The sequence below is a fragment of the Podarcis filfolensis genome (genome assembly GCF_964270895.1).
Source record: "Podarcis filfolensis genome assembly, chromosome: 15".
In the NCBI taxonomy this organism is placed as follows: Eukaryota; Metazoa; Chordata; class Lepidosauria; order Squamata; family Lacertidae; genus Podarcis; species Podarcis filfolensis.
Window position 1 is genome coordinate 28,611,483 of NC_139618.1, and position 24,160 is coordinate 28,635,642.

Below are 24,160 nucleotides of genomic sequence, written 5' to 3' on the forward strand. Positions count from 1 at the left end.
CACAGAGCTACCACTGAGAGTCAAGGCATAATTCTCCAAAGGGTAGAACTATCATCAGCTGACAGAGCAGGGGTAAGTTAGATCACAGAGGTCTGGCCAATTTAGAAGCAACTCTCGAAAAATCGACAGCTTGAGTCTTACTGAAAATGTAACATAGGAAAAGCACTGCTGGATCACACCAAAGGCCTATCTATAACAGTATTCTGTTCACCTTGGGATGCCTATGTGAAGACCACAAGCAGAGACAGGAATGCAACAGCACTCTCCTTATCTGTGATCCCCAGCAACTGGCATTATCAGAAGCATATTGCTTCTGCTTCTAGTGGTAATACAGCCATCAGCACTAGCAGCCATTGCTGCTATGAATTTAGGCTGTTGCTGCCAATCTAGAAAGTGTTTAGCTCTATCAGGGTACATCCCCCTCAAAAAAAAAAAAGAAGTCAACAGGATATATGGCACCTTACCAAACTACAACTGCAAAACAGGCTGGCTTCTGCCCACAAGAAGCTTATCCAAAATAATGTAACAGAGGAGTTCCTACTCATATCCTTCTGCTTAAATAACAGGGGTGGTGATGGGGAGGAGTATGAGTTGGGATTGCAGAGATAGAGACAGTTAACACAAGTAGATAGACAGGCTGTTCTTTATTCCAAACCTATGTGAGCCCTTTTTTCCCCCCTTTAGGAAACACAGCAAAAACTGCTCAAAATTTGCCATAGGGGTAGGATTTTTTAAAAGTATTTCTTATATTTTAGGAATAAAATATCCCCTCACTCTTGGAAAAAGATGGTTTTTTTTAAATGTACTGGGAATACAGACCAATCAGTGACACTGTTTCCTTACTGTGCATTAACCTCCCTTCCCCAGTTCCAATCCAAACCACTGTAGTTATTAAACTTTTAAGAATATTGGGTGATCCAGTCAGTGTCACCTGTAGTTGCACCTTAGGCAACAGTAGGTAGGAGAAACAACTGAGGCAAAGAGAAAATAAGATGAGGGAGAAAAGGCCAGATGCAGTTACAGGTCCTTTAAAACTTGGGTTAGTGTTGAGAAAGGATTAAAAGCACACAGCAAATCACTTGACATGCACAACATACAAAGAGATGTAGCAAAATGTAAGCACTCATAAAACATTATTTACATACATTTTTACCAAAGTGGGCATGGAAGATATAGCAAATAGATGCAAATGCTTTCTTTGTTTACCAGTTGACAACACTATGTCAAAATATATACAAAACATATCACAAATACTTACTGAGTTTCTATTTTATACAGGGGTGTGTGGAGTGTTAAGGGAATGGCAGTACCTCTGGTGGGGGGCATGCCATGCTCCTGGGGTAGTCTGTGCACCTTTGGACCCCATCCTGCACTCAGTTCTTCTAGAAGCTGTCAGCATGCAACAGCAGCCACTTCTGGGGAAACAGCTTCAATGGGCCCCCTAAACCGAGTGAGGGTAGCCAATGAGTCTCAGATCCTCCATGCGTTAGGGACTTCCCCTGCATGCAGAAACAGACTGGCGGATTGAGTGAACAAGACCAATAGTGGGTCCAACAGTCAAGGAAGCAGTTACTGCATGTGCTGTAGAGGGAAACAAGGGGCAGATGGGGCTTGTCAACCTGGGAAGGTAGCTCATCTAGGAGAAGGAAAAATCTAGTCCTAAACCTCTGCTGCCTTGCTAATTTGTGAGAAGGGCTTTGGGAGTAAACCCCGGAAAAAAATTCATACTTGCTGCTTTGTGGGACATCTTTGGGAGAAGAAAAGGCTAAGGAGCAGAGTCCCTAAGATGGTTGGATGGCTCCTTCCAGCAACTCCTGATGCCAAGCTGCTACCAAATGTATTTCCTTTGGACCACATCAGCGAGCCCAAAAGTGGAGTCTTGTTGTCTGGGCAGCCCAGGACATCCATACACACTGCCCAGGCTTGCGCCCCAAGGGGTCATTTTGGTGCTGCTATCGCAGCAAAAAACAATGCAGGAGGCAGCAGTTACAAGTTACCAGTCTCTGCAGCCACAACAGGCGCTGTGATTCTCCAGTGGTTTGACTTCGCTCCCAGAAGCACTTTCCATTGTCTCTCAAAAGTCAAGACAGACGGATGCCAACAAAAATTTATACAACAGCATAAAATTTAACATTTATCCATCTCACCTGTCAGCTTCCAAGTGCTTCCTAGAAATGCTTACAGGCTTTAAGATGGTAGCTCCCGACATGCCATAGAGTTCAGGTGAGGTGTTCTATTCCTACATCCCAAGTCAAAACATTTGGAGCTCACAGCAGAATCAACATGTCTGATGGCTCTTTAAAATGCCCTGTTTTCTGTTTAGAATAATATTTTTTTCCTCATGAAAAGGAATATCCATGGATTCCTATTTAATGTATTCATTAGTATTAATTTACTGCATTTGTGTCCCACCTTTTCATCTAATGAACTCAAGGTGTTATACATGGTTTCTCTGCCCTCATTTAATCCTCACAACCACCCTGTGAGGTAGGTTGGGCAGTGATTGGCCCAAGGTCACCCAGTGAGCTTTAGGCAAAAGCCTGGTCTCCCAGGTCCCAGTCAGCACTGCTTTGCCACCACACAGCTTATTCTAGTTAACTTAATTAGCTAGCATTTGATGTTCCAAAGTCTTAACCTGCTCAACTAGATACAGTCTGTAAAGTAGCTTTGTGATTAATAGCAGGGCTCTAAATACATTTGTAGGTTAAACTAGAATAAAGGTAGGATTTCCAAGAGTACAAATGGCTAGGAAAGTTTTTAATGTGTGATGTTTTATTGTGTTTTAAATATTTTGTTGGGAGCTGCCCAGAGTGGCTGGGGAAACCCAGCCAGATGGGTAGGGCATAAATAATAATAATAATAATAATAATAATAATAATAATAATACCACAAACTCCAGGCGTAACCTCACTTGCCTAACATGATGGCAATCATTGCACAGCTTTTAAGTCCCCCAAAGTACTAGATTGCTAAATTAAACTACTGAATGCAAGGAACTGTTGTGGAAAGTTTCTCCAAAGAGTAAAGAGTATTCCTGATTTAATTTCAAACCCAAACCATCACACACAGCTCCCAAGGTAAAACAGTACTTATCGAATAGGTATGCATGTGCACACCCCTGAGCTGTGTTAATGAAAGCAAATAATAGTTTGGATGTGTCTCTTCCCCCCACCCCATAACACTTGTTTCAACTAGACCATCTGGCTCCAGCGCCTCTATGAAGTGTGACTCACTCCTGCAAGCCTGAGGTTTTGTGCCCTAGAGTACCTCAAGTGCAGACTTCAGAGTCAGAAAGATATAGTTCCCCTCCTGAATACCAAGAAAACAGGCTTTTATTTATTTAACACATTTCACCTTTCCCAGGGCAGTTTTCTACAACACACACAAAACACACCAAGAACAGAGTAAAGCAGTGCTAGGACCAGTCACAGCAAAATTGGGGGGCAGGAGAAGCACAGAGTGTTCAATACCAATAAAATCAAAAAGGCATTTGCCTGTTGTCTAGGAGAGAGCAGTGAAGGTGCTAGGTGAGTCAGGAGAGAAAAAGTAACACCACAAAAGTGGAAATGCCTTTTCTCGGAGCAATGTACCTCACATCAGCTGAGGAAGGCAGCCTTCTGAGAGATATCTTTGTGCTTTCCCTGGCTGATGTGAGAGGAGAGGTTTCCGCAAGTACCCAAGTCCCAAGCCATGCAGGGCTTTAAAGTGAACACGAGCACTTTGAATTGTGCTCGGAAATAGACCAGAAGCCCATGGAACTCTTGAAGCACTGGCAAGATGCATCCCCAATTCATAGCCTATCAACTAGATTCTGAACTAACTAGTCTTCAAAGGGCAGCCCCACATACAACACATTGCAGCAGTCTAACATGGAAGTTGGGACGCGGGTGGCGCTGTGGGTTAAACCACAGAGCCTAGGACTTGCCGATCCGAAGGTCGGCGGTTCGAATCCCCGCGACAGGGTGAGCTCCCGTTGCTCGGTCCCTGCTCCTGCCAACCTAGTAGTTCGAAAGCACGTCAAAGTGCAAGAAGGTGGGAAGGTAAACTGCGTTTCCGTGCGCTGCTCTGGTTCACCAGAAGCGGCTTAGTCATGCTGGCCACATGACCCGGAAGCTCCCTCGGCCAATAAAGCGAGATGAGCGCTGTAACCCCAGACTCGGTCATGACTGGACCTAATGGTCAGGGGTCTCTTTACCTTTACCTTTTTAACATGGAAGTTACCAGAGCACGGATAAGTGTAGCCATTCTCTCTCTTTCTTTCTGGGAGGGGTTACAGCCAGCATACAATCCTTAAGTTCGTGAAAGACACTGTGCCAATGAGATTCTTGGGCCTCTAGTGAAAGAGGTGGATGGGAAACACCCAGACTCCAAACCGATTACTTTGGCAGGACAGCCAACCCTCCCACAAGATGCTGAACGCCACGTCTCTGGACAGATAAACCAAGCACTCCATCCCATCTTCTAAGATGGCTCTTATTCAGTTGTTTTGAGTGATATCTGCAGACTGATGGCACCAAAACCCAAAATTCATCCCACAGTTTCATGTAGATGATGAGAAGCCCAGGGGAAAAGATGGAGCTCTGTGGGACCCAATGTCATAGATGTCATGGGAATGAGCAGAAGTCCCCACCACCACCACCTTCGGGAATTGGGCTCCTTTAGAAGTAGAAGCACTAAACATTAAACCCCTGACTCTCCAACTCAGTGAGCCTCCCTAGAAGTTGTTCTTCTTCTTTAGTGATCACTTGTAGCCGAGTAAGATTGTCTTCCATAAACACGGTTTTAACAATGAGTCCCTAGAAGTATGCCATGGTTAGTGGCACTGTAAGTGACCTGAGAGACCAAGGAGAATTAGAAGCATTTTTCTGTAACATTTCTATACCACTTGGTATAGAAGGCATTTACACATATTCCCCCATTGCACTCCCCTGTTCTTTTCCCAGTGCAGGTCATCCTTCTGGGTGACCTGAACAGTTTCTGCAGTAGCAGCACTCTCAATCAGCAGCACTTGTCAGAAATGGGAGAGCTTCATTGCCAGGCTGCTCTGGGATGTTATGCTTTAGACATTTCATTCTATCTGGCAGCTTGTGTTCTTCAGCCATGTTTGTCAACATAGCTCACAGTATCAGTACTGCCATCAGCACTCTTTCACAAGGCCTTGAACATACCAGACAAACACATAATGCTACCTTCTACCAAGTCAGATGATTGGTTCACTCAGCCCAGTTTTGTCTGACTGGCAAGAACTCTCCAAGGTCTCAGGCAATCTTTGCAGCCCTGTTACTTGGGAGTGCTTTCAAATGAAGATGCTAGGGGTGAACTTGGAGCCTTCAGCATGCAAAGTCACATTATATCTATGGAGTTTTCCCCCAACTGGGAGCGGGAGCAGCCGTGGGGGGAGTATTTGCTTTGAGCTCTTTGCTGAAGACAGAGTATCTTTGTGGAATACAAGAAAAGCCATTTCTTCAGGGCCGGTGACTTTCTCCGATTAACTAGCACACTGCTTAAATCAGGCATTAACACTTTAATTAGTGGGATCAACTCCATTGAGACTTATAGCCCTCCAAGGAAGTTGTGTGGGTGCCACTAGAGTCTGTATCTGTGTTATTCATGGTGTTGTTCTTCTCTTTATCGGAGCAAACTTACCCATCATTTTATGTATTCTCCCCAAGTCAAAAAATGTACAAAGATCAAAGGTGTTGGTCTTCAGCTACTGGGCCAAGACACACCAGTGGGTCAGGAATATCCACATCCCCCATTGCTATTGTCCCTTTTCTTTAAGTGAAAGTGAAAAATGGGGGGGGGGGAGCGCTGAGAAGCAATAAATAACAGTCAAAGTGAAACACTTATTGCAGAAGGATGAGGGTTGTAAGTGGGTCTCAGACCACAAAAGGAGGCTAACAACGAACCTCAAAACAGATTTCCAGCTCAGCCATCATGATAACGCAGGTGGACAGATCCATCTTCTTCCCCCATACCCTCACTGTTGCTTGTGCTCTCTTTGCTCTGCCCCCACCCCATGCAAAAGGCTTGCCTAGGCAAACACAATTGTGATTATGTTTTCCACCAGCCCCTAAGTTAAAGCAATGAGGACAGAATGGGGTATTTTTCATTAGTGAGAATACAAATGTGAGCTCAGCCCTTCAATTTAGAATACTCTGAATAGGAGATGGTCAGTGCTATCTTTTTTATTTCATTATTATTCATTATTGTTTACACAAAAAACTTAAAATGGATAAGTATTTGAAATGAACGGTATTTTTCTCTGGGCTGGGGGGTGCACACATGTTCGTGTTTATTGTTTGAGCAATTGCACAAATCTACAGCACTAATGTGCTGGAGAGTATAAGGAATTGCACGGCCTCACTGTGACAGAAATTCACATTTTAGTGGTTGAAGAGGGCAATAGGAAAGAGTGGCATTCCAAAGCCCTTGCCCACACATCCCTAGGGGCAGCGTGGGAAGAGAACCACACCCACAAAGTCTGAGGAAACTCTTCTGGGTGTGTTGCTGTGGATACACATTTGCATCCAGTTTAGCTGTTAAAATGAGACAAGCAAGTACAGAAGTGGGGTGAGTTTGTCTCCCTGTATGCTGCCCAAGAGTCATTCAGCTGAACTTGCACCATGACCTGTAAAGCAAACATAAAGCAGGAGAACAGCCCAAACAAGGCAAGCCAGGCTTCTCCCCTGCCCCCACCCCGGTTTATCCTCAGCTGCTAATACAGACAACAAGGGCTCCATTGCTGCAGGCCTCCTCCACCATATTTTCCTTTGTAGATTACCAAAATGTCACTCGGGCACAAGTAGGTCATCATTTTAGGGGTGGTCAGTGGACTGGAGATGTCTGTCTCAACAACATTCAAGGAAATAAAAGGAGAAGAAGAGGACTTCCTGGAGAGGCAATAAATCACCCAAATTGGGGGGGGGGGGAGAGAGAGAGAGAAGAACCATGCAGGGAGAGCTGAAGTGAAGAAACACACTTAGCACTATGTGAGCAACCACTGTAGGAGAAGGAAAAGGGAAGTTTGGGCAGCTGAAGACATGGTGATGTTTTTTATTGACTGGGTTTCCAATTCCCCTGAATGGAGCAGTGGTTACTGTTGCTAAGAAAGGAGGATTTGATCACACAGGGAAGGAGAGAGCTCGAACCATACCCCAGAATAGAAGGAGAGGAGCCAACCACTACCAAGAGGGATGGAGGCAGCCAGAAGCCCTACAGGAGCTATAGCATGCTGCCATAGCACACGAGCAAGGTTTTTTGGTCAGTGGAGCGGACCCCAGCTGCAAACAAGCCACAACAGGCCCCATTAGAAACAGAGCTGATTTTCCATGCTCTTTAGCCAAAGTGGAAGCCTGGCACAAGACTAGTGCTTTTAAGGGAAGCTGTCAAACATTCCATTTGAGGTTTGCAAGGAAAAGGGTTATAGACTGAGAAGGAATCTTTGCCCCCAATGCAGAATACCCAATGCTAGAGTATCTCCAACTGATGGCAGCCAAACCTCTGCTTGAAAACCTCCAATGAGGCAGAGCCTGCCCTGTGGTCATTATTTCCACTGTTCCAACTGCTTTCATCAGCAAGAGGCTTCCCTAAATGTTCAACTGTAACATGTTCTCCAACAACTTCAGTCCCTTACATCTACACCTACCCGGGAGGGGGGAGAGAGAGCAGAGAACAACTGTCTATCTCAACATAAGGCAGCTTCCACTATTCCTATCTGATGGTTCAGTTCACAATCAATAAAATTCCATAAAATGTCAATGAATAAGGGGGTAATAAAATAACAAAAAATACAGACTTATGCCATCCATTTTGACCAGCCAATGGACTAAATCATTTGACTGCATAATAATTTGGGCACGGCCATCTTCATCATCCTCCTGTGAGTGCATCACAATTTGCCTATAACTTTCTGAAAGAGTGGCCCATACATAAAACACAATTCTCTAGAAGAAGTTGAATTAGAGCATAATAAAGTAGAACTGTTACTTCCTGTGACTTGGAAATTATGGTTTCATTAATGCAGCCTATAAATCATGGTAGCCTTTTCTGCAGCCATAGCACAGTGATGGCTCATGTTCAACTACAATCCCAAAATCCTTTTAACATGGTAAGTAACCCCCATGTTTTAACCTGTGCATTTTATTTTTCTTTCTGCCTAAATGCAGAACATGGCATTTTTCTCTATTGAGTTTCATGTTGCTTCAGCTCTGTTTTCTGTTCTATCAAGGTAGTTCTAAATGTTATTCCCCTCTTCAGAGGCCTTAGCTATAGCAGTCCCTCCCCATCTTGTGTCATCCACAAAACAGAAAGACTCAGAAGATTTCTTCCATACCTTCATCAAAGTCACTGATAAAACTGTTGGAAGAGAATCAAGACCACAGCAGATGTCTGCAGCATTCCACTCAAAACCTCCCTCTGGTAGGATGAGGAACCACTGCTGAGCATTTAGAGTATGGTTGTTCAAACAGCTGTGAATCCACCTATCCAGGATGCTAGCACTGCAAGCCAGGCCTTTTAGTCACTTGCTTGGAAGCAGTTCTCATCACAGAAGAGTTAAAAATATTAGTTCTAGTTTCATGAAGACCCCCCACACACCCCTCTGCATGAAGGCAAGTGGGCTAGTAAACTCTTTAGCTTTGTTTTCAAGGTCAGTCTTGGGGCAGAGCGTACAGACAAACAACTACAATGCACTGTAAAGCGCATCTCTCTTTACATGAAGCAGAATGGAGTCTTTAATAAGGGGGGTGGGAATAGATGAACACTCACTTTGCTTTGTTCCTCAGCTCTGAGCAGCTCTCCTGGGCCTCTTAATCCCAGGCACTGGTTGTTATTCCTGAACTACAACAGTATCCATTTCAGACCATAAGCCTATCTAAGCTTCTGGGAAGCCTCCCTGTGGATCTGTTCCAGCACGCTCCACTTTTGTTCCACAAGCCTGGGAAGCAGTTGCAGACAAGCAATGCACCCACTGCCATATCAGATCCCACCTTTGTCCTAAACATTGACAGAGCTGCTCCCTTTCTAAACTGCAACCCATTGGTGTAGCTTGCTTGGCCCTCAAGCGAGCCTGTATGTCAAAAATGATGCCTCTATACAGCATCAAGCACCACCGTGAGGCATCTGCATCAGACCTGGGTAGATGAGAAATACGCTTTAGGAAATGTAGAACAAGCAAAATTCTGTCATGTGAGTAGGCAACGGCTTTTTGAGAATGTTCCGAGTGCTACAAGCTGCCTTGGGACCAACGTCTTTGTACTTTTGCCACCAACGGCAGGGTGTGCAAATGCAGGCAACCATCTACGGGTCAGCAAGATGCAGCACCAAGACAGCTGAACTTCCCACTAACATTTGCAGCAGTTGTAGTTCCACACAAATATATAAATATATGAGCACACATGCACGCACTCACACACAACGGTGGTATCTGAAGCACTCCAGAAGCCAAGGGAAGTTTTCAGATTCTTAACACTTAAGCAATGCCTCTTCAGTTCTGTGATCTGTATTGCACAAATGACAACGTGAAATACAGCTGCAGCTTCAGTTTCCAGAGCCCAGACAAGTGCCACTCGGAGGTTATGGAAAGTTCATGAGCACCGACTGGCAATTTGGGGGCAGCACTTGCGCTACATTTATTAGGACAGGACAGTCTCCTAAGCCTTCACACCCTGCAGCTCTGATCTCTCTCTGGACTCTTAGTTAGCCCACCACCCCCTGACCCCTATTGCCTTTTCACTGTTCTTAAGCCAGCAGAAGCAACTCTGTTCTTGGAGAAGGGGGCGAAGGTCCCTGGTTGCCAGTACAGTTTCAAAGCTATGGCAGAGTCATTCTCCTGCCTCGGCCTCCGTGTGGCTGACCTGCTTTGTTTTTCTCTTCTCTCCCTGACAGGAACAGGGTATGTTTGTTGCCATGGCAAAAGCTGCAACACATTTACTTTGCTTTCCCCACAGATTTCCTGCCTCGCTGGCATTTGTTCTGGATGGCCAAGACTCTCCCCTGCTCTGTGACCTGCCATCTTTCTATACCTTCATCTCACTCTAAGGACACTCTTAGGGCTGCCAACCAGTTAGGGGGTCCTTTGGTCTGTTTTAGTCTGTTTAGCAGCTTCAGAAAAAATTCAAAGGTTACAAAAATACATATTTACATATTGAAAAAAGCTTTGGTGAACAGGTATTGAGGAATGGAAGGAGACAACCTCTCTTATGCAAAATCACTTCGACCCAAGCCAAACGCAGCGGCAGCAGACTGGGGCAACATGATGCAAGATGCCACTAAGAGCTTCTCCAAATGACCTATTAATTGAGCATCCATCCCGGTTTGCTGCCACAAAGTTTACAAAGGTTAGATTCAATCTGGTCTTCATTGTGTATTCCTTCTGATTTGTCTTCAGGAAGTTCATTCTTCTCTCACCCCAGTATGTTTGCAAGGTGCTTATACACCTTCCCATCAGTTCACTCCACATTTTTCAATTCATTCCCCCACTTTCCTAACCACAAAAGGCCTGGATTTATTGAGCACTTTAATCCACTTTCATAAACCTACATTTCACAGTATTCCTTGAATTCCTCCTAGAAAATGTTGACAATCAGAGGTACCCCAAGTGAATATTTTAGAATGCATAGGGGAGGGCAGAAAGGAGTACTCAAAACTTTAGCTTGCACTCTTCCCAACCCAAAGCCACGTCTTGTCAGCTATTTTTTATTGTGGCTGCAGTCTCCAAAGCTGTACCAACCCACACTAGGAGTAACACAGTTGGGGAGAATGTGCAGGTAAAGGAATTAGCATTCCCTGGTGCCATCACATTTAACTTGTTTCAGTGCAAAAAAGAGATCTTACACAAGTAACCTCTCACTGTTAGAATGCTATCTTTTTTAGTCATGTTTATTAATTTCAAAGAACCAACTCTAAGTATAATTAACACTGGATGCAACCCTGGATGACTTCATAAACAAGGCTGAGAGATGTGGATAGTGCAGGACAGGAATAAGGAAGCTGTGGCTCTCCAGTCATTATTGGACTCCAACTCTCATTTTCGCCATCTGACATAGCTAACGGTCAGGGACGATGGAAGCTAGAGTCCAGCAACATCTGAAGTGTCACAGGATTCCTATGCCTGGCGTAGGAGATGCAAGTTTAAAAAGGTATACTGACAGTAGAGCAAATGACTCTGTAGACTGGCACTAAGCAAGTAAGATCTAGATAACTGCACAATCCATTTTCCACTCTGAAAAACAAGAGTCTCCTTAGAAATCATATCCAAAATCTCAACGTATGCACACCATACATTCCTTGGGTGAACCTACGTCAATGCAGCCACTGACAGGCAGTGTCATCACCTTAAGCTGCCAGTGCTTTTATTATGAAAAGAAATCCACGGCAGTTACCCTGAAAGGCAAAATGATGCAGAATGGAAAGAAAACCCACTGCTGAAATATCATCCATCAATGCTGGTGCAGGGAGCAAAATACCAGGACCTCTGTGGTTTGCTTGCTGGCAGATCCTTCAAGAGTGCCAAGTTTTGGCATGATGTTCACATCATCAGTGAACCAGGGCCAGTTTTAATCTGGGATTTAAATACTAAATGACTGCAATTAACTGGAACAGCTTGAGATACCAAGGCTACAATCTTATTCCCACTTCCCTGGGAGCAGGCCCCACTGAATTCAACAGGACTTCAGAGTAGATGTTAATTAGGAGTACTAACAAAAATTATTAAAAGAGAAGAAATCAAAGAGTGGTGGTATCTGTCTGCCAAGTATAAAAATCTACTGCCCAGAAGTTACATACAGATGCTTTCCTTCTCTTACAAAGGAAAGCATGAAGCTGCCTTTTACCATGTCAAAATGAGCTGCGATAGCCTGGACTTCAATGCAAGATGCCCTCATCAAGAGAGAAGCCTCAGTAATAGTTGTGAATGGCCAAAGGCTAGACACACAAGAACAGCACAATGGCACCCAGAAGACAGCTACTGGAAAGGGCCATAACTCAGGGACAGAGCATCTGCTTTGCATGCACAGGGTCCTAGGTTCAAACTCCAGGTAGAGCTGAGAAAAATCATAGCCGATAACCCTGGAGAGTAGCTGCCAGTCAATGTAGACAATACTGAGCTAGATGGACCAATAGTTTGACTCTGTATAAGGCAGTTCCCTGTGTTCCTCCTGTCATGCTAAAATATATTCTTTGGTTTTAGTAGTCATTCTGGGAGGAGAACTACCGTATTTTTCGCTCTATAAGACTCACTTTTTCCCTCCTAAAAAGTAAGGGGGAATGTGTGTACATCTTATGGAGCAAATGCAGGCTGCGCAGCTATCCCAGAAGCCAGAACAACAAGAGGGATTGCTGCTTTCACTGCGCAGCGATCCCTCTTGCTGTTCTGGCTTCTGAGATTCAGAATATTTTTTTTCTTGTTTTCCTCCTCCAAAAACTAGGTGCGTCTTGTGGTCTGGTGCGTCTTATAGAGCGAAAAATACGGTACATGCTATCCTCTCAGAGCACGTTACCAAATTCATGGGGGCCAGGAGAGGCCACATTTGGAAGTCAGAGTCAAATCAGGAAACGGGGGCGTAACTATCTGAATCTTGAGGCCTAGCTGTGGAAGCGATGGGATAACAGCAGAGTTTGCTGAGATTGGATAGGCATTGAATTAAACACTACTAACTTCATGAGCACGATGTTGGGAATCCTGCATTTGTCTTAATTTTGGTAGCTTCATTCTTTCTCTCTCAAAAAAAGGAGACACAAATTAGTTACATTTCTGGAGGTCTCTTAATCTTCCATTCTTCTGCAAAGCTTAGGCTGCTGCAGGGCCAAGCCTAGCCAGCCTCTCCTGAGGCAAATATGACACTAGAAGCAGCAAAGAACAAGCAACTTGCCTGCTTTAGTGCACGAGTGCTGGAGGTACCAATTTTGGCAGGGTATTTACAAACTCTGCATTATTGTGCTGGCTCTACTGGTTTGTCTTCTCTAGATGCTTGAAACACAGAGATTTTCTGGGTAGGATATTTTTAAATAAAAACTGGAGTGGCACTCTGTGTACACAGTTGTCATTATGAGGACTATTCCAACTCACTAGCCAAGACAATTTAGCAATTTAAGTAGATCTTACCATCACTCCAGCATATCTATGTTGCCTCACAGCTGGGAAAGACGCAATCCACATTTCTTTAACCAGCCTTCATAATCTTGGAGCCCAGTTTTAATCAGTTTAGAACTTCAACAGAGATTTTTCCCTCCCAAGCTTATTAGTCTCTCCTCTAAAAACTTCTTTCATAGCAACACTCAGATAAGCAAAACACTTGACATATGAGGTGTGTGAATGTCCAGCCCTGCGCTGGCTGACAATTAACTACATACCAGCTCAGGAGACACTACCTTGCCTTCTGCGATGTCAGGTTGGAATTTCACAGTTAACTAAAACTGACAACCAAGCACTTCCAAAGCAGAGAAAGGTCACTATGTCAGATTCTCATCCAGTTTGCTACTGCAGGCTCAATCACATAAAACACAAGCACTGTTCAATCCCAGATTCTAAAGGAAAATTTTGATGTATGGCGAACAGGCAACGAGGTAGTGTTCATCAAGTTCCTGCCTTTCCTATCAACATTCTCTGTACTTTTTTTTTTAAGAAAAGAGACTGTTCAAAGCAGATTGAACACCGATTATCTGTGTTATCCCTATAACAAGCCTATGAATTGTTGCCCATTCTGTCATGGAAACTGTGACATTGCTTTCTGGAAAGCATGGCATGCTATTAGCCTTCTCCCTAACTTCCAGGCATTGTTGTAGCAGCAAATGCATCCCCATGCCTTCCCAGCTCCAAGGCTGGGAGGTGGCATGAAATGGAATGGAATGGAGTATCCTGGAAGAGGGCCTAGCTGGAGGTGAACTGTGAACAGGAAGACTCTGTTAGAAACACTGCAATATTTTAATTTCCACATGGGAATTAACAAGCACCCTAGGAACTTGCTCGGCCAACCTGACAAAACCACTCAAAAGACAGAGTTAAAAAACCACACTTTCTTGGATGTATGTGGACAGACTTGAGTAGTTGTCATATATTTATGAGTAGAACTGCTACTATGTAGCAGTGGGAACTGCTACTATGTGTTCTTTGCTTCAGTGTAGCATTGGCACAAGATAACCTAGACGTTTTGCAAGAAGGATGCTCTTGCCCTCCTTTAATGAACTATTTTAAACCCTCCCCCCAACTCTTATGTTTTAACATTAAGCAAAATGAAGAGTTATGTGGTACTCAAAAGGTAGATTAAAATGTCCTAAATGTTTTTTTACTGAGACCAAATAAAAATCACACAATACCATTCCAGTTGGGGGGGGCAAGTTTCCATAGTTAGCACTCTCCTCCTTTTGCATGCCCAACAAGACCGATACATAACATGTATAGCTTTCAGACATTTTCAAGAGACAATAAAATAACGTGACTAAAGTGATAATAGAATTGATTCAGAAGCAAAGAGAACATGCCCATCTCTTCAGACAGGGCCAATTTACAGACATCATGGGAGAGAGGGGACACACAAAGCAAAGGAGGGCTTGGAAAACATTTTATTAATATACAGAAATATAGAAACAGTGCAACTTGTTTCATCTAAAGCTTTAGCTCTGCTTTCACTTTCGCAGTTGTTTCAGCTTTGCTACAGTAACTTGTCAGTGGCCACCCTGAATGCTGTTCCTAGGAATAAGATGCCATACAAATATTTTAATAAATATTGAAAGAGACATACCAAAGAAACTTTGAGAGATTTAGAATAAAAAAGTGTTCTTCTTTAACCAGGCCTTTGGCTACTGACATCCAATGCCCTTTTAAAATGTGTTGGGAAGGAGAGGGATTATTGGGATGTTCTTGTTTTTATTATGTTTTGTGTTTTTATATTGTGATTTTATATTGAGAACCGCCCTGAGACCTGCGGGTAGAGGGCAGTATACAAATTTAATTAATAATAATAATAATAATACCATGCGGTGCCCCTAGGCCAAACAAGATCAGACAGATTGAAATGCCGAAGAGCAGTGGTGGGAGCAGAGAACACTTTCATGCTCTATGATCTCCAGAAGCAGGTAATTCATATCACATCTGGAGCACTAATAAAAGGATGAGCTACAGCCTGTTAAGAGTGACCCAAGAGTTGTCAGTAGAAGAAATATTATTGGTTGCATAGAGAGATTTTCTGTAGCCCAACAGCCTCCCTGTTACCTAACACACACACACACACCAAAAGAGAGTTGTTTCAGAATGATTCGCAGTCATTAGTCATTTTTAGAACAAGTGACTCATCTCCACGCAGAAGTCCCCAATACATACTGAAAAGAGGGTACCACTGATGCTTGGGGCTTCTCCAAGCCTTTCTCTATAGAGCTGTGGCAGGTGGCTACACTTCAGGCTTTTCAGAAGGCCTTAAAATACTTGCTTGTTTTGACAGGGCTTCAGTGACTTTTTTTTTTTTGTCCCATTCACTGGCATTTTATGTAATTGGAGTTCTGAATTTGCTTTGAATATTATGATTCTTTTTTTTATTATTTGTAATATTGATTTTATTTAGTATTTCAATATGAATAAATAGCAAAAGGGGCTCCAGAAGCCTGGAAGTCCAATTTTCAAATGTGGAATTATATTACCTATAGATTCAAAGTGATCTTCAGCTATGATCTTTAAAAAACCAAGTAACCCACAGAATATGGATTCGAGCAAAGCTTCAACACACTTAACACAGATCTTGAAAGCAAAGGGCATTTAAGGGCATACATGCACTTCTCTTGTCCCCACCCAACATGAACGTGACCACAAGTCACTAATTCAATTTGTTTCTTAGAGCCATTTCCAGTTTTTTCCAACAATGACTCAAAATCCAGGGCACCTCAGAAATTTTGTCTCTTGTGGTGTACACAGCCATCACATTTAGATCTCTGGAATCACCTGTGCCTACCACCAGACATAGGGAGTCATGTGCATGCAGTATGTCAATTACCATTTTCCCTTCCAAAAGGGGTGCAGCACAGGACACACTAGTCACAAAGTCAGTCAGCCAACTTTGATCCTCTTTCTGGCCTTTCTCCCACCCCAGCAGACAGTCACTGGAAAACAAGCTGCAGTACAACCATCAAGAGAGGGAGGGATGAGCAAGTGCTGTTTGTTTACGAAGCAAACAAGTGAACTCTTCATAACACGTTTTTGGCATTATCTAACCATGGAAAGAAATGCTGAACAAGATTTTGATCTACCTTAAATCTCAATATTGCAGAGAGCTCTCCAGCACCACCCGATAAGAGCTTGAGAGAACACCAAAGTTCTGGTCTTGTTTCCTCAGATTTGATCATGTGGAGCTCTTTTCTTTGGGGAGGGTTAGGCAAGAGCTAGACCTTAATCCCCCCTCCCCCAACACACCTACACACTTTCCAGTTTTTACAGCCCTCACAAAAGGAGGTGTTTTGAGACACACAAATGTCACCTGTCGACAGAACTGAGCTGGAGGTGATGAACATTTTATAGTGGTCCTTTTGCTGACTACACTAAAATACTTTTAGAAGTTAAGAGTTGTTTAGAGTCAGTTAAATACATGTTGGCGATTAATGCATTCTTCTGCTTCTAAGGAGTGTCGAGGGAATCACAGAGTGAATATGCTGGCAACAGTTCTCTGCCTCTTTTCCACATCCTTCTTCATTCAACAGCAAACATATCAGGATTCTTTGAGAAACCACAAGCCCCAGGAGTACTGCTAGAAAAGGTGTCTTTCCAACAGATGTCAGACATATTTCACAAGATTCAATTGATAGAGGGGAGGGGGAATCATAGTCCCTGTGCACTGTGAGTAAATATCTGAACCAGAAAAGGAGGCCACATCAAGCTAGCACTATGCCATGATCAGGAGACAGCAGTCTCCTAGTATACATTGCTTTGTGTGGCAGAGGGAGGTATGTGCATGAGGAACAGCAGAAGAGTTGAACAGGGAAGGAGAACAGCCCTGAACATGACCCTTTTCTTTTTCTGCATTCAGGCAAGTAACAAATCACAAATGCTCCCAACAACTAGCCCTTCCAAACATGCCATATAAGACGTCCTACAGATTCCCCAAAGAACAGAAGCTTTTCCCCACCTCAGCTAGTAGTAGGGCTTCGCTTGATGATGATGATGATGATGCATTCTGCTGATCTGATTACAGAGGATTTCAACAAACAGAATCATGGTTGCTGTTCAACATCCTACACCTCAGACTCAGAAGTTAGGTCAACCAGGAAGCCACATTTGCCAGAAGCCACCAAATGTGAAATGTCAGCAAAAAAAGCAGTTTCACTTTCCTAGTTAAAATATTGGTAAACTGGGGGGTAAACTAGAGCAGCCTGGGAAATCAAGTGCAGATACCAATATTGAGATGGTAACTCTGGCAACTTGGCAAATTAAGTTGCTTTCAGATTACAGTGCAGCTTAAATTAAAATTGACTGAGGAGTTAGACAACAAACAATCAACTTCTCAGGCAGGGGTCAGCAAATTTTTTCAGCAGGGGGCCGGTCCCTCATACCTTGGGGGCCGGACTATATTGGGGGGGATGAACGAATTCCTATGCCCCATAAATGACCTAGAGATGCATTTTAAATAAAAGCACACATTCTACTTATGTAAAAACACCAGGCAGGCCCCACAAACAACCCAGAGATGCATTTTAAATAAAAGGACACATTCTACTCATGTAAAAACATCCGCGGGCCAGATTTAGAAGGCGATTGAGCCAGATCTGGCCCCCGGGGCCTTAGTTTGCCTACCCATGTTCTCAGGCATGAGTGATATGTGAGGAAAAGACTACACTATCAGTAACAGCTTCACCTTAGACTTGTCAGGATTGTCCCCAGCATATGACAAGGTAATCAGCCCTTGCAAGTTGAGCTTCCAGAAGGAAAAGGCAGGAAACCAAGAACTAACTATGGAGACTGTGAGTATGCATCTCAGACAAAGCCTACCTGGCCCTCCTGAGGACACAAGATGGAGGGATTGCAGCATTACTGAGCGAGCACTTGCATATTTGCCAAATGCAATGCGCTACTGATGCACATCAGGTTTCTGTACAAAATACTATCTTGTATGCAAATACAGGTACACAGCATAATGTTGTGAGAGAGAATCAGAAGATCACCAACAAAACTACATCCAGAATAAATTAGCGGATAAGGGCCCAAGCCTCGCCACAGTTGCGTAACAGACACCACACACATGGCACTGCCCAGTAATGGGGCAATTTCAAACTCCCTCTGCCTGCAATGACACCACTGGGTTGACAGTGCAGCAAATTCTACTCTAACTCAACAAGGACACTAGAAGGATTTGTACACAACAGCCTGGTAGAGAGGTCATAGAGCATTTTCCCTCCTCCTTGTGCAACATCAGAATGCAAGAGAAATGAGGTGAAAGGACACAGGAAACAGAGAGGGAGGAACACAGTAAGATATCCTGCAGGTGTCCTGTTAATACCCCCAGAGAAGCAAGTCGGTTCCTGTCTAGCTGACAGCAGCATCCTTGCCATACACTAAAAGTTAACAGGATTTAAAATCAGCTCCTCTAAACCTAGCTTCGCATGCATGCATCAAAGTTTATTTCCCAGATAGCAGCATCTAAACATTGTCTCTGAAACCAAATAGCCTGCATTTTTCAAGTGAACAATGCTCTCTTACCACAATGTTCCATCACTGTGAATTTCAGCAAACATATTTTCAAGGTTAGCAAGAACGCAGTAAATAAATGGACCATCTGCGCTTTTAAGTGAAAGGGTCCATTTCAACAGTGTTTGTGGCCTTGTGCTTAGAAGGAATCTTGCCAGCGCTAAGCTCAAAAGAATTTCTGACAGACAAGGAGACTGGAGAAAGGCTACTGGGAAAGCTAGAAGTCTCTACTGAGAAGCAAGGGATCTTCCATAAAGAAAGGCAAGTAGGCAATAAAGTTACCGCTGTAACAAGCAAGAACTTAAGACTTGTATGAAGCAAGCCACAATGAGTCTCTCAGAATCCAAAAAACAATGACATGTTCTGTGAACCTTGAAATGTTATTGGTCTAATACAACAGCTCCTCTCACCTATTTGCCCTTCCAAAATGATCCTCAGAGTTGTAAAACAGAAGCATGTTCCATATTTTTCAATGCTTGTGGCTTTGCCAATTTTACTGGGAGTTCCATTCTCCAAGAGCTCTTAACAAACAGGACTCTTGGATTCTGCAGCTTCACCATAAGCAGACAGAGGGGAAATAGATGGGTAACCTCTACTGCAGTCAGATCCACCCCCCACCCCAATGTTTCAATTACTATCACAAAAGCTCTGTGAAACCTTTGGATATTGCCCCAGGGCTCCAGTTTTCCATGGATCTGTCTGTCCCTACCAAAGTCTACTTAAGTCAAGCCCCAGACAGAATTCCTGTTAACTGAAAAACACTGGCCTGCTTTTGAATGCAGGCGGGTGGGGTGGGCATGGGGGGGATTTCCCCACAACACTTTCCCACTTCAGTATTAGTGCCTTGCTCAACACTTCAGGCTTTCTGGTGGACTTTGTAAACAATCACCTATTTGTTTCTAAGCCTGTTTGCAGCCATCCATCTCTGAATCACTACGGTGACTGCCTCCAATCGAGACCACAGAAAAACACAAGGACTGGAGAAACCCCGCATAAGCAGACATCTGCTGGTCATGTACTCTGCTTGCTGGAGACAACAAAATGAACTTGAGGAACCTTTAGATGAAAAGGTTTTGAGAGGCACAAGGATCCTCTGCCCCTTCTTCAAAGTCTGCATTTCTTCTCTCACCTGCCCCCACCCACCCACACATGTTTTGAGAGTACAGGTCAGATATTTGGCCTTCAAGAATTCACTTTGAACTCTTGATTGAATTACAAACTCGGGTCAGGCTAAATATTCTCAGAATGCAAGTTGCTCAAACTGAGCAGAGAATCGACTTCCAAGGAACAGCAGTTCCTCTCCACCCACTGGCAGAAGTGAATCAACAGGTTCAAGAAGCATTTCAGATACATGCTAGTCAGTCTCTTGATCCAAGAAGCTACGAAAAAGTCTTTGTGCAACTAAGACCCACTCTAAACAAAACAAGGAAAGTAAGATTTATTTTAAATTGAGATTTCTTGTGTCAGATGCAATGAGCTGAATCCATTCTCATAATGAACAGAGAGCTCTACTCGGTGCTCACATTATAAGGGGTTGGAGTGGCAATTTTCATCAATTCCTCCTTTCTCTTACAGTCCCCTAAAAAGCTGCTCCAGGGGATTCCAGAACAGCATGGGAAGTGATTCTGGGGGCTTGGGGAAATAGAAGTTACTTCCTCCTGCCTCACCCACTTTCTAGCAAGAAGCCTCTTCTGGGTGCTGGTACCTTCTGCAAGTGGAAGGTGCCCTTCGTTAGCAATCCAGGAGCTCCTCAGTCAATAAGTTTTTGTATTCAGAATGGGCTCCAGATCATAAGATATGCAGGGAAAACTCTCAAAGAAGCAGGTTCTTCAAACTTCAGTTCCCATACTAAGCCTCTGTTATTCATTAACACAGCTTTTACCCTGATATTTTCATAGACTTTAACATCAACCACTGTCAGTAATCCTGGTTGAGTTAGGCTTTTTAAATATGAATTTAACAGTGGAGGGTAGCTCTACCTGGGAAACTACCTGGAGTACATGCACCCATATGCTGTTGTTGGACTTCACTCCCATCATCCCAGCCAGCATGAGCCATGGTCAGGGGTGATGGGAGTTGTAGTCCAACAATAGCTGGAGAGCCGCAGGTAGGGAGAAAGCAGCAATTAAGCTCTGCAATAAACTGAACGATAGCACCAGCAGCACTGTGCCACCTCAGATGTTGCACACCACAGCCATAGATGGACCGAAGGGCTTCTTACATAGATCGGAAACTCACCATCATAGGACCACTGCTTCCTGTCTGCTTTCTATACTATACAGAAACAAAATATCAGCACAAGTAACAGAGCTGACCTAGAAGCTCTGCTGGACTAGCCTGCAGACAGAGATGAAGATTTTATTCCAAATTTCTGCAGATTTCTGCATTGCTGCCCCTGGCACCAGATTAACAGTAGATGGGAGCAGGCAAAAAGCAGGAGCACTGACTTATTCTCACCTGACTTAGTCCAACAATAGGAGAATTTCTCATAATGTACAGTGGTACCTCAGGTTACAGACACTTCAGATTACAGACTCCGCTAACCCAGAAATAGAACCTCGGGTTAAGAACTTTGCTTCAGGATGAGAACAGAAATGGCGTCGCGGCAGCAGCAGGAGGCCTGGTACCTCAGGTTAAGAACAGTTTCAGGTTAGGAACGGACCTCCAGAACAAATTAAGTTCTTATCCTGAGGTACCACTGTATATGTTGGTTAGACAGACTTGCTGTCAAGCTGCATTCAGCAGCATTTGATGAACAAACAGCTGATTAGCACATCATCAATCTAAAAGGCCCAGCAGCTAAGACGACAACCCAAAATTCAGCTTCATGATCAGAGGATACAAGTAGTACCTGTGTTTGGTTCAAGTAGCATGTTGAAGACCAACTAATTTGTTATGACAAGTTTCATGGACAAGAGTCCACTTTATCAAATGAATAAACTGTAGTCCTCAGTTGGCAGATATATATATGTATATAAAGGGGAAAGTAAAAGATAGAGTCAAAGAATGTAGTCCTTGAGTTTCAATGCCATTTAACAATTCAATTAGAAGTTACATATGTGCAAAAAAAATAAAATCACATGGACCACTCTTAGCAGCAGTAACTGGTGATTAAGGAATAGATTACATGGCAGGAAACAAAAAAACAACAACCCAACAACCCCTTTTCTCCCACTATTGATCTCATCAAGTTGCTTTCTCCTCTCAGACCCAGATTTCAAAAGTTCCATCAGACCAGCTGGTGACACCCTCCTCCCATCAGTCACCCGGGATCAACCATCACAAGCCAGACCACTCCTTTCCACATGCAGAATGATAATTGCCATCTCAGAAGATGCTTACAGGGCAAAAATCTTGAGATTACTGCTGCCAGTAGTCAGGCTTCATGCTTTAAGAGAAGGTGTAAGATTCCAAGGCTGCTGCCACCAGATCAGACAGGAAATTCTGTCCTGCCCCAAGCAGAAGGTATCCTTGGAAAGTGACCAGCTTTGGTTTAGATTCTTGTCAAATGATGAATGAAATACCGGTAATCTGGTCAGTTTCAGAATATCACACCTTGGACAGAAAAAATGCCAAATCAGATCCCAATTGATGGAAAGGGACCCTGCCACTATGAAGCCATCATCCAACATGGCAAACGTAAGCAGCTAGCACAGGTACGCATTGCCAGCTAATGCACCAAAAGCATATGAAAGAAATTGACTAAAGAAAAAGGCACTAACCTCTGCTAACAGGTGCCAGGCCTCACAAAAGGCAACGTTCATTGCCCTTGCTCTTTTCAACAGCACAAAAGCATTCCAATCCTCCTTCACTGAATAAAAATTGGCCTTAAAAGGTTCTGCTGTTTAAGCAAAATTTAAATGAAACAAAAATCTAAATGAAGTTTCTGAACCATCTCCTAAAGACCTCCTTTCCACAGACAGGCACACACACACACACAGAGAGAGAGAGAGAGAGAGAGAGAGAGAGAGAATGAGAGAGAAAGGAGGGGAATTTTCTTTATTAGTCGGAGATCAACAGAGGCCCAGTGCAAACTGACAGCAAGACCGTGCCCGGCTTTTGGATGAACCTTATCAGTGCCGGAAAGCAAGGTGCTCTCAAAGTTACCACCGTGGCTACTTTGCATGGAGGCACCCGGGGTGCCTGCATCCCTAGCCACATGTGGCTGGTCCACAGCAACCCAGCAGCAGCGCCTGCCTGGACCACAGGCACTTCAAGGAGCCAGCAGGCAAAGGAAAGGACCAGGTTTGCTCTGGCAGGGAAAAGTGGCACTCTCGGAAGAAGCCTCCCCTCTCCGGGAGCGCGGAAAGCGGGAGCACAAGCAGGGCAGCCTGGTTGTGGGGACCAAGTACTGGACGGGGAGGCGGCAACAGCATCCCTCACAGCGAAGAGGAAAGGGGCAAGACCACCTTCCCAAGCCAGTCTCCTGCAAGCGCAAGGAGCTCGTTGCAACGCCTCCGGGGATGCCCAGAGCCGCGCCACGCACATTCTCGGCGTGGCGGGGCTCGGAAGGCTCCCGCCGGCATTCCCAGGAAAGGAGAGGAGCCGGGGTGGCCGGTGCCGGGGTGGCGGTCTGGTCTGGTCTCCCCTCTCGCTTTGTCGCTGCCGGGCACGAAGCAGACGCGACCCCCCACCACAAGGCCGCGGGGGCGGCGCGCTCCAGCCTCGGGGAGCGGAGCTGTCAGGCGACCGGGCGGCGGAGGAGCGGGTCCGAGGCCCCTCAGAGTCGCGCCCGCCTCACCTTGACGCGAGTGACGAGGTGCGTGGCCAGCTTGACGACGGCGAAGTTGCCCTTGCCGATGGTGCGCTCGATTTCGTAGTAGCCGATGCGCGCGGGGCCCGGCGGGCGGGCCGCGGAGGGCGGCGGGGCCGGGGGAGGCAGGCGGGTCCCGGGCGCCGGGAGCGGGGGGCCCCCGGCGCTTCCACCGCCGCCGCCGCCACCGGACGCTGCAGCCGCCGCCGCCATCTTGTTGTGAGGGAGCAGCCGCCCCTCCCCCCTCCTCCCGGGGCTGCGGCACCGCGTGAGCTCATCCGCACGGGGGCGGGGCCCCAGCCGCCGCCATGGCAACCGGCGGAGGAGGAGGTGGTGGAGGAGGAGGAGCCGCGCGCGGGCCCAGCCGCGGCGGCTTCTGACGCGAGAGGGACGTCAGCGCGCACGGCAGGCGGCCGGCGTGCGCGACGGCTACGGGGAGCGCGAAGGGACAAAATTGCCCGCTCGTTGCAATTCCGGCGGCAGCTGCTGCTGCTGCAGATCAAGCCGTGCGGGAGACCACCAAGGAAGTGGTCTTGTACCCCGCGCGCTCCAGAGCAGGGCCCGACCAGGAGCCTTTGCCTTCGCTTGCACGAGGGCTGCCCGACACGACGCGCCGCCTTTCGCACGTGCGACCCGCGGTTCGTTTGCAGAGCCGGGCGGCTGCACCGCCACATGAGGAAGAGGAGCGCCGGCTGCAGAGGGAGGCTGGGAGGCTGTCGCCCAAGGCTGAAGCCCTCCTAGCC

The 24,160-nt window shown here is 45.2% G+C and overlaps 1 protein-coding gene across 2 annotated transcripts in view; it reads right to left on the reverse strand.

The window, feature by feature from the left end:
• Positions 1–23,557, reverse strand: part of SIK3 (SIK family kinase 3) — a 100,267-nt gene extending 76,710 nt beyond the window's left edge. For both annotated transcript variants that reach the window (XM_083588347.1, XM_083588346.1), the window contains exon 1: positions 23,406–23,557. The gene's annotated coding sequence lies outside the window, so the exon portion shown is untranslated. The remainder of the gene's footprint in view (positions 1–23,405) is intronic.
• Positions 23,558–24,160: the final 603 nt, after the last annotated feature.